We start from the raw sequence: 11,266 nt of genomic DNA on the forward strand, positions 1-11,266 counted from the left end.
AATGTGAACTGTTTTGGCAATAGAAATTCACGGTCGCGGATAGCGTGATTTATTTATTTTCGTTTATGATAGTCGCTGCGGACTAGTATTTGATTCAAGCAGGCGGAAACACAGAAGTTTCTTCGCAAAAATTTAAAACGAAGCATAGAAACACTATGTCACGGAGTACTTCCTGATGTAAACGTGGATGGGTTTGTGATAGTCTGAAAATTGTTACCACCGGCGATCACCGAATTATTGTGGCATCAACACTGAGATATGGCAGTATCAGCCTTAATCCTTCGTTTTTTCATGACGTTATTTTATCGTTGTCGGCCATCTTTATAAACAATTTTATCGTTAGATACATGAAGCTTTTGCAATGATAATTTGAAAACGATATTTGTGTTTGCAATTTTTTATTATTGTATCAAAACAACACTTAAAAGTATTATTAAATCAAAGAAAAACGATCGTTTTCTACAAAAATGGCGGCTTTTTCGTGAACGAGAGCATGTGCAAACGACTTGATGACGTAAAAAAAAAACGATGGATAGTCTAAAAACACAAACCAAAAACCAAAAACCTACAAAGATATAAAAAGCCTTCAAATTAAATAAAAGTAATTAGTATACGTCTTTAGGATTCACGAGCTGTCATTGGTCAGATAACAAAGCACATGTTTATTTATCTTTCAACTTTTACCCATGAAAATTTCAAGGTTGTGTACTCTTTGTTAAGTTACTAGTTTTTAACGCAGGCAATCGTCTCCTCTTGTAAGTCTTCGGTTGACCATTGACAAAGCTGAGAGAAACCAATTTTGATTTTTATTCTAGTTTTAATTTTATCCACCATGTTTACTTCACCACACAGTAGCGCCGATAAAGCATGGAAACTAACCACTTGCTAGGCCATGCCTCAGTATGACAAGGCACTTAAATGGCTTTCTAGAGGTCAAGTTTTGGTTCTAGTCAAGGCTCAAGGTCAAGTCAAGTCATTTTAAACTGAATGTTGTGAGTACAAATCCAGCTTATAGCAATCTTTTATCTGAAACTAATCTTGACTGAAGGGTATGATACACAATGAATGAAAGCACGCACACACGTAAAAGATGTTTGAAAAAAGTTATGGCATAATACTAAACTAATCAGTGACTCTGAGATAGTTCTGAACAATTTTTTTCTCTTTTTGGTTTTTTTCGACTAGGAGCTAACAAAGAAATGGTCTTTCTCCTTGTATAGTATTTAGTGTGGTCATTCCGCTCCTTACGAGATTTGGCACAGAACCAATTTTAGCGGAATATCCCACTTTCCACCACTGATGGCCCTCGTCTGACCCAAACCAGCAGCCTATTGACCCTGAACGGATGTTCTAATCACTGAATCACACCCGCTCCCTAGAGTCTTGAGCAAAAACTAAATAATTTTCATTGTTTACTTTGAATTCTAATAGCGTGCATATTTTCTGTAAGACCCTCTGTTTCAGTAGTAACATGAAACATGCCTGCAATCTTTTCATTCATAAAATTTACTCTGTTAGCTTATAGAAATCTATAATCTGTAATCTATAGAAATCAGTAATCAAAGCACACGTAAGTTAATCAATTAGAATAATGAATTAAAGTAGTATTTAATAACTAGATTAATAAAACTCTTCACTACTACAAGAGGTGTGTTCATCATTCTTTTCTTCCATCAGTTCGTTCCGTCTAAGAGCATTTGAAAAAAAGGCAGCAGACAGGAATTGAACCCATTGTTTGTGTCTACAGATTTGAAGCCAAGCGAACTACCACTAAACTAACGAGCCATCTTGTCATATATTGGAATAATTGTAGATGTAACCATTTTAGTTATAGCAGTTTTAGTTAAAATAATACAATAAATAAAGTGTAACGAAGCCCCACAAAGTGATGCAATCTTCGATTTTGAGACGTTATGCTCACTTTACTCATGCATTCTTTCTACATTAAGCTGTTTAGCCTCAGCACCAACTTGAACTCTAGGCGAAGGAAACCACAACAGTCTATTGTAGGTATTAATGACTTTTGCTTGTGACCAGAACTATCATGTACCTTATGTAAATGATGAATAAAGTTTATGCTACCAAAATAAACACCGCAATTAATATTATTTTAATATACATTTCTCGAAGATTGCGTGTGTCTGTGTATGTCTAGCTATACCTATTAAAATCTTAAAATGATGAGCCCATATCGCAGGATATTTGATCTTGGAACTCCCATTTACCAATCCAATCTTTTAGCAATTGAGCCACGCGAGCTTGATGAATTCATTAGGTGATAGATGTTGTTATATGGGCGCAGATACACAACTGCTCTCCATGACATTGCTCGTAACATCATGGATAGCGGTTAACCTGGGCATGGCTCTCGTGGGGGATTGGGAGAGAGAGCCTTTCACACATAGCAACACGCGGGGAAGACAACTCTAAAAGTCGACTTCTGAAGTCGCTAATATCACAATCGTTATTTCCGAAGGAGTATCATGTGACGGTCTTTTTTATGATCTTCGCGAGTATTATGTATTATTTTTAATCTGAATTGGCAGTAAACAAACGCTGGTTGGTAAGTATGAATTGTTGGTTGCATAATAAATCAATCACTGGAGTTTTATTATTTCATGTTTAATTAATTAGGTTTTGATTTAATTATAATCAAAAATTAAATCGATTGAATAAAATATTTTCATAATAACAATACAAACGAATAGCAATAGAACAGCAAAAATGAATCGCACGCTGCTAGTAAAGAAAAGTTTATCTAGTAAAAAGTAATCTCAGTTATATTTTACTCGCGAGTATTGTGATTACTCGCGACAGCTATTATGAACAACTCGGACCTACCACTGCAAAACGGTGCCATCTGAAAGCACATACTCTTTCCGAAGCCAGTAAGAAGAACTATAAATTAGTCAAAACCTACGATAATATGTTGTAAAGCTTGAGACTGTTTTGGTCTCAGCGTGACTATGCCTAGCTTTGATAGATGATTTTTGAATAGCTCAATTTTTTGTCAGTAAATGAAATGAAACTGCAAACGTGAAAACGCAAGAGAATAGTAACCTATGGTACTTATCGTTTTGTTATCAAACCGGGTATTGCATAACTACCCAGTCTATCAAAAACATAGAGCCTTTCACTAGATCAAGTCACGTTACCGTGACGATAGGCTTTTAAATGCGCCACATCTAATACATCGTGAGATCGGAATCTATTGACACGCTTTCATTAGTATCAGTCTGAGCGTCATATGTAACATATGTCTCTCGTTTTGCCGAAGTTATCTTACCTTTTTTTCACTATGTGTCCCAGGCTCTCTCTCCCAATCCCCCACGAGAGCCATGCCCAGGCTAGATAGCGGTTATTTATGTAGTTAGTTCTTATTAGTAAGCTCACTCAAATTTTCCATTGGCAATCTGCCAGGCTAATAGCAAGTTGCAGACAACTCTAATTACCTTTCATTGTTTATAAGCTGATTTTTAAGACTGTGCAACACCGGGTAGCACAGCTAGTATATTAATAAACCATATTTTGTCAATGTGTGTGTGCGTGCGTGTGTGTGTGTCTGTTAGTCTACTTAAAACCTATTAGTTTTTACATTTCTTGGCTGATTTCATCTGAACTTCACCCACACATATGCTTTGTGCCTTCTACCAGGTCACTACATTGATTGGTCTCAATACTCCATCTGTTCCTGATGAACAACCTCTTAAATTTCAAACTGCTGCCTATCTGATTGAAAATGGAGGAAATTCCAGCTTAATCTAGCTTATCGCTAACTAATACACCCAGCAATGACATAAATAATTGGGGCAGTTAAAGACATTGACCCAAATTTATGACATTTGGGTCAATGTGACCCAAATTTGTGACATCAGCAAGAATATATTGTTTTAGAGACAAATTTACAGATAGAAGTTGACTTTGAGCTTGATCAGGGCTGATAGAATTGCAAAAAAATTATAATACAAAAATATTACCAATTATTTATATTTTAATCCTACTTATCAGCGATGCTTTCATGTATTTTAGCAACCTTTATTTCAACCTATATATACCCGATGCTTTTAGTGTTAGCAATTTTATCTCATGATCATTGCTTTGCAATATGAAACTGCTAGTGCTAAAATTGTTTTAAACTAAATTTAAAATTTCATTTTACATTAGTCTATTTTATTATTAAGCACTTTTACCCAAGAGACTATAAATACTGTCTCTATTATATTTATATAACCAATTATTTATATATTTATATTTATAAATATAATTCTCAAAGTTGATCATCATATGTGTATTCGTAGGTTTGATTGTCTGACTATAGATCTTAAAATCTTGGAATAAATATTCCGTACCGAAGAAGATTCGATCTTGGACTCTGCCATTCACCAGTCTGATGCCCTACCCACTAGACTATAGAAATCGAATTGCTAGCTTGCCCATATGAGTCATTATATGGGAGCAAATAGCTCACTGCTTTGCGTACGACACGGGTCATAGCATACCGTCACGAGAAGCTGTTCGCTCCCATTATTAGATGTACTGGCTAGTAGCGCGCAGGCTAATAGCGGGCAACTCTCACTACTTCTCATTGTTTATAAAACAAAACACTGTTCTCATGATATGTAGTTTGTAAGTTAGAATGGAAAATGTTGCTATATGTTAAAGACAAATCAATTTTTTGTCCAAAGACTTCTATTACCCGGGCAAAGCCGGGTAGTACAGCTGCGTAGTTTATATATACCCCACAATTTTGTTATTCATATGCTTGACTTAAGAATGTCTTATCTTGTGACAGAGTGTTATCTGGGAGATCATACTCCATGCAGACAGGAAATGATATTAGAGGAATGGAAAAAACCTATGTTTCTTAAAAAGAAATTGATAGGCCTACTGTATATATACGAAACTCTGGAACCTTCCTTTTGTTCAGTTTTCCGCTTACTGTAATCTAGTTTGTCATTCAGATTGTTTTTCCACAAAAACGAGTTGATCCTAACGTTACGAAATAGAAGTCACACCGTTGTTAACTGTCAGAGGTTGTGACCTTTATCAGCTTCCAAGTCGCTAATCAGTTTGGAAACCAACAAAGTTATGTGACCTTTATCAGCTTCCAAGTCGCTAATCAGTTTGGAAACCAACAAAGTTATGTGGTATTTACCATGTTTGTTAGGAAATCTGAAAGGGAATTTGGATGATGCTAGTAGGTAGGTACCTTAATGTGTACCGAGAGAACCAAGGAGTTCAGTATGACCTGATAATATAAAAAGATTTCCCTCCCCAAGCGGTAGATACGAAAAGCCGAACGCACTGAATGACTGAACAGACCGAATATTTTGGGAGTTGCCCTCTCGTGTGACTACTTAAGGATAAGGGTGCGCAACTCAAACTTCTATAAATAAAGAGCTCAATGAATTCCGTAGAAACATTTTAGAGACTGTTGTTTATTTTCTCATAGTTCTTTAAAAATTAATACTTGGTATTTTGATGGAATCTTTTCAGGCATCCATCCTATTGCTAAGAACTATCAGATGTGTTGATGTTGGTATCATTAAACATTGTAGCATGAACCCTTTATGAGTAGTTTGATGTTTTAGGTCGGGATAACTTAATGCCCGCTTTATAATAAAGTGTTCGTTTTGCGCTAAAAATCTATTAATGGATTGCAGATCATTGCTAGAGTAGTAATAACTGTGCTAGTCACATATCTCTGTGAGCACCAAGGCGTCAGCATAGTGGAAACAGTAGCTGATCATGAATAGACTAGATATGCTCTTATGATGTGCAACGAAATGACCTGCTAACAGCTGAACTGCATGTAAAAACTCTTTTGTCCACAAGTTCAGTGAACTCAGGATCAAATCTATTGAGGCGCAAACGAATGCTGTATACTCCATTTTAATGCGAGATTATTAATAGGTAATTGAAAAAATGAGGAGAACATTTTTTGAAGCATATATGTGTATTTCTTTAGCTGCCTTCGCAGGAATTTATTGCTACTATGGTAAGTTTGTCATAACATCTCATACTTCTCAAATACTAAATTTAGAAAACTGTTACACCTGTAATACTCATGCATACTTCCTCTATTGTTACCTCTATTGTGTAATTATAAAACACATTATCTTTATCTGTCTCAGCTTTTTTGTCAAGGTTATCTCCCTTAGCATAGAAGCATTGCTGCACGGAGTGCCTTTTTTGACATTGCGTAGCAGGGAGCTACCGACCCGCCACTTAGCAGCTCAAATTTCTATCAACTAGACAAATTACATGTATATGTTAAGAAATATAAAGAAATTTTAAGCCAACACCTAACTACAGTGGTGTGCATAAACTTGGAATTACATTGTTTTGTTCACTCTATATCGAATGGATCTTCCATTTGCTTTCTATTTTCCCGCCAATTATGATGCCATGCCAGATATTATATATCAATCTGATCAGCAGAAGATGTGCTTTCAAACAATGCATTGATTGATTTAACACAATCATTTCTGAGTGATTTATATTAATCCTGAGAGCTAATTGAAGAGCTCAGAAAATTGGTGAACAGCATGCCTCGACGGTGTCAGATGGTGATCAAGAACAAGGGCTGGCCAATAAAATACTAATGCTCAGCTCAAGACACCTTACCAGTCCTTCTGAAGACCAACAATAACCCAACGGCCCTTTTAAGGGCCACCAATTTGTATAAAAGAGTTTGTTTGTATCCTATGTTATCAATTTTCACTAACAACATTCATAGCCTGCAATAAGTCTGCCTTTCGGTAGATCCACCCCTAGCGATAAAAATCCGAAAATATTTTTGAATATTTAGCATCATCTTGTTCTTCAGAATTTTCCCTTTCAAATGATATATATATATTGATGGGGTTGAGGCACTTAACTCCAATGAATTTCTTAGACAATAGCATATAAACATACATATTTGAAGATTTAACTGGTGATTCCAAGTTTATGCACACCTAACTATTCTATTGGAATATAGTTTTGCTTGTTATTAAAATAAACTTACATAAAGTTTCAGTAGATTTTATTAGAAATCAGTATTTATTAGGATCAGTATTTATCTATCATTTGCAATTGTTTTTGATGTTTGAGGTGATCTAACAGTGAGGATGTTTCAAGATTAAAATTGGCAAAACTTGATCATGGTTAAAACGGCCAGAAAAACTCTCGGCTATTGCATTCAAGCCACAGCGTTACGTTCTCTATTCTGTCGGTCTCTTTGCAATTATGAATGTTATAATCGCACTTTTGCTTGATTTAAGCGTTTTAACCGTGATCAAGTTTGGTCAATTTTAATCTTGAAACATCCTGGCAGTCGGATCCCCCAAAGGAAAAACATTTGCAAAGGATAAAAAGTACAGTTTCGTTCTGACAAAATCTGCTAAAGTTTTGTGTATGCTAATTTTCAACTGAACATTGTAAGGATCTCCTGAACAGTAACTTTAATTAATATTTCATTGTAGATGTGGTTGTTATCAACTTTACTTCGCAATCATAATGTGATATTGCAAAACAACAACAAATGTTTGCTGTTGGCAACTTATCCTAAGGGCAGTGTCTGTTCATCTGTTATAATCCACAGTTGGAAAAAGATTGCATCATAATGAATTTAAACTCAGAGATTCAATTAGAACTCTAGCAGCGACAGTTTCGCAGTCTTAATAAGCTTAGCTGAAAGTCTAACACCTTTAACTAGAACCTGTAAATCTTAGAACTTGGGTGGTCTTTGTTCAAGCTCTGGCAGCTGTAATTATAGCTCTAGCAGCTCTACTTACATGTAGAACCATGGCAGCTCCAGTTAGAGTTATGGCATCTCTAGTTAAAACTCTGGCAGCGATAATTAGTGCTGTGACAGCCACAGTTAGAGAAATTCACAGAATTGTCAGAGCTGTACACTGTACAATTGTCAGAGCAGCACACCGAAATTGTAGACGAGAATATTTTAATTGGATAAACAAATTATTAGCTAGCACGGTTCTATCAGCTTTTGCGATTAATATAGTCCGCAACACGAATCGAATCGCGTCACACAAAAAAAATACTAACGCTATTCACCATAGTAAATACAATGCAATTGATTTGATTGCGCTAAATATGGCAACTCTTTCTACGAAGGTAATTTTGCTGGCATTCTTCTGGTAATTCTGGTAATTCTTCCCGCTGGCATTCTCGGGCCAGCCGACTGTATCGTTGATATTCCCTCTGTTCACGCTCAGCTCGGCGGAGGTAACTCTCTCATCTACCGCTTCGGTTGGCATCCTTATGGGGCTTTACATCCCTGCTGGCTGGAGTGCAAACTTTTGTGCCAGAATCTGAGTCGATCCCCGCCGTGTCGACGGCACTAGCGTGTACCTCCAGTGCCGGTTCATCGGTTCCTTCTGTTTCCTTCAGGATTTTTGCCGGGGCCTAAGTAGGTGGGAAAACTTCATTCTGCTGAGTGGTTACTGTGTTTTCCGTCCCTTGTCTGGCCTTCTTCGGAATTGTGTATTCCCGGAGGAACGGTCCATCTTGTTTTTTTTCCTTCCATCACTTGACAGTTGTTTATTCGGATTGTTATGCTAGGGAGGCCTGCCTTCTTCTTCTGGATGGTTTCTTGTCCGGAGCTCCCTGTTTTTTTTTCCGGCTGACTGGGCCTCACCCTTTTTTGTCCCGCCTTTTTATTCTTTACCCATCCAGCCCCATCCTTCACAGGCAGACAGGTTCCAAAGGGAGGTATTTTTCCCATACCATATACTTACAAAAGTCGGGAAACGACTCCTGGTCTACCTGGTACACTACGCAAGGGTGGTCCTCTGCGCTCCCCCCTTTCTATGGTGCTTATATATAGTAAGGAAGGATGAAGAGCTTTTCTGGCATCAGCACCAGAAACGCCAGTAATGTTGTCGGATGTGTCACCTGACTATCTGGCTTTCCGTGTTTTGGAAGCAACAGAGGCGGCACTCTCGCCTCACTCGATCCTCAGCTGCCTCCATTTTTGGTAGGATGCGGGGGTGTACCAAATATCTCTGGCCACTCCGTCTATGGACTCCTTTACTGCACGTTTTTGGTTGGTAGGAACCGGTTCCAACACGACAGAGCAGTCCCTCATTGGTATTGGCTTGTCTGTGTCCTTGTCTCCTTTTACTAGTCTGGCTTTTGAGGGGAGCTCCTGGCAGCGCACACCCCTGGTCTCTAGTGGAGGTCTGCCCGAAAGTAGTACCTCTCCACTCCCGACCCGAGAACTCTGGCCCGCGGTATCAGGCTTGCCTTTGTTTAGGCTAGCCTTACCCTGGGGCACCCTGTTCTCCTTTTCCATCTTTCTTATCGATTCCTTTTGCCACACTATTTCGTCCGGTTTCTCAAAAGTCCGGCTCAGTGGCTGCTCTTTTTCGTTTGGCTCTTCGGTTATTTGTATTATTCATACGTTGGCTGAACCGCATTCTTCAGGCCTTATTCCCTTGTATGCTATAGGTGTAACACTCTTACCCGATTTCGTATTCTTATACAATTTTCTTCAGTCTGATTCATCGAATGCTGCCGAGACCTCTGTCTCTTCCAGTATGTTATCCAACTCGGCTAGTAGTTGCTGCATTTCTTTGTTCTCCGTGGTATCGTTGTTTAATCGTTTGTTTTCCACGTGGACTTGATCAATATAGCTTTTCAATGGTAGAATGAGTTGATCTTTGCATTTCTGAGTATAGTGTGAACGAACTGGCCAGGAGTAGCGCTAAATTTAAATGATTTAAATAGCGGCCAGTTGCCGGTGATATATAGTCCTTGACCCTGGTCAACTCTGTCGCCGGTATTTTTCTGTCGAAATCATTCCCGGCCGGAATGTTTTTCTTCTTCTGGTATTTCCACGGCCTCTTCGATCTTCGCCCCTTCTTCCAAGACTTCTCGATCCTTTTTCGTTGTCCTTATGGGCTGGACTTTAGCAGCCAGTGTTTCTTCTAACTCCGGCATCAATTTTTTTAGTGCCCGGTATTGTGTTATTACCTCCTTACTGACGCTAAGTTTTTATTCCTCAAACAGCTTCTCTAGCTCTCCGATCATGGCTCTTGCTGCTTCGTACTTTTCCTTGGCTTCGGCGTAGTCCCTGCCTTTTCAGATTTTAGTGGTTTGGCTGGAGTTCTGCTCTCAGGGTCAACCTGGTGGCATATTTCCTGCCTGTACCTTATGGGTGGTCCCGTCTTCCTACTGGGCCTCCCATCCCTCTTCATTTCCATGTGCCCTTCTGTCCCGGAGAGCCCTGGTTCTGCCCGGATCTCTCCCCAGCCTAAGCCGGTCTAGAGTTATCGGGGGAGGGGAGAGGAGGAGGTGACTGAGCTACCAGCTCAGGCGTTTTTGGGACTTGTGATTCTAGTTTCGACGTACCACCTGCCTCTTCTCCCGTTGAGCCTGGCCTGGTGGGCTCACCTGGGAGTATAGGGCCTGACTCGAGGTCTGGTTCATCCGGTTCTGTGTTTGAAACATCTGGCTGGTCCGCGACATCTTTGAGTTCTCCCGTAGTGTCGTGGTCTACCGAGACAGGTATTTCTCCTTTAGACAAAGCTTTCAGAAGTCGTCTCCTGAACATATCAGTGTCTGCTTCTGTGGGGAAAAATTCTGTCTCCCCTGTTGTGTGGGTGGCCAGGGAAGGGGCTCCTTCCTGTTGAATTCTAGTGTAGGCAGTAACTCTAGCAGCTCTTCCCTCCTCCTTCCCTTTTTCCAGTAGCACCTTGCATGTTGGGTCACCTAGCGGGTTCTCTGGTGGCCGGGCATGCAAGGTAGGGCTTCAGGCATTCCTCATTCTGCACAGACACCTGGCCCTGCCTTTCCATTTGGTAGGTGCTGTTGCCATGAAACCTGGTAATTGTATAGGGTCCCACGTACTTAGGCTGCAACTTGGGGTTTTCCCCTCTTCTCTGCCTCTTGTTTACTAGTAGCACCAAGTCCCCTACCTCAAACAAGGGGAGCTCCTCGTCATCCTCGATCCGGACCTTCATTTGTCGTTCTCAGAGGATTTCGTATGTCTCTTCCAGCCTATTGGCTAATTCCAGCACATAGGCCTGTCTGTCCTGGCTGTCCACTGCAATCAATTCCGAGAGCTAGTCTGGTAACCGGAGTTTCCTACCCATCATCATGTAATTGCCTGTCTCACCTGTGGCTGAATGGGAAGTGCCTCGGAAGGCCCTTATTGTTTGGGGCAATAGCAAGTCCCACTCAGCAGGTCCTCTGCGTAAGAGTAGAGCTCTCAATGAGTTTCCTAGGCTCTTATTGTTCCTTTCTACAATGCCATTCCTCT

The sequence above is a fragment of the Watersipora subatra genome, chromosome 6, assembly GCF_963576615.1.
Source record: "Watersipora subatra chromosome 6, tzWatSuba1.1, whole genome shotgun sequence".
Lineage (NCBI taxonomy): Eukaryota > Metazoa > Bryozoa > Gymnolaemata > Cheilostomatida > Watersiporidae > Watersipora > Watersipora subatra.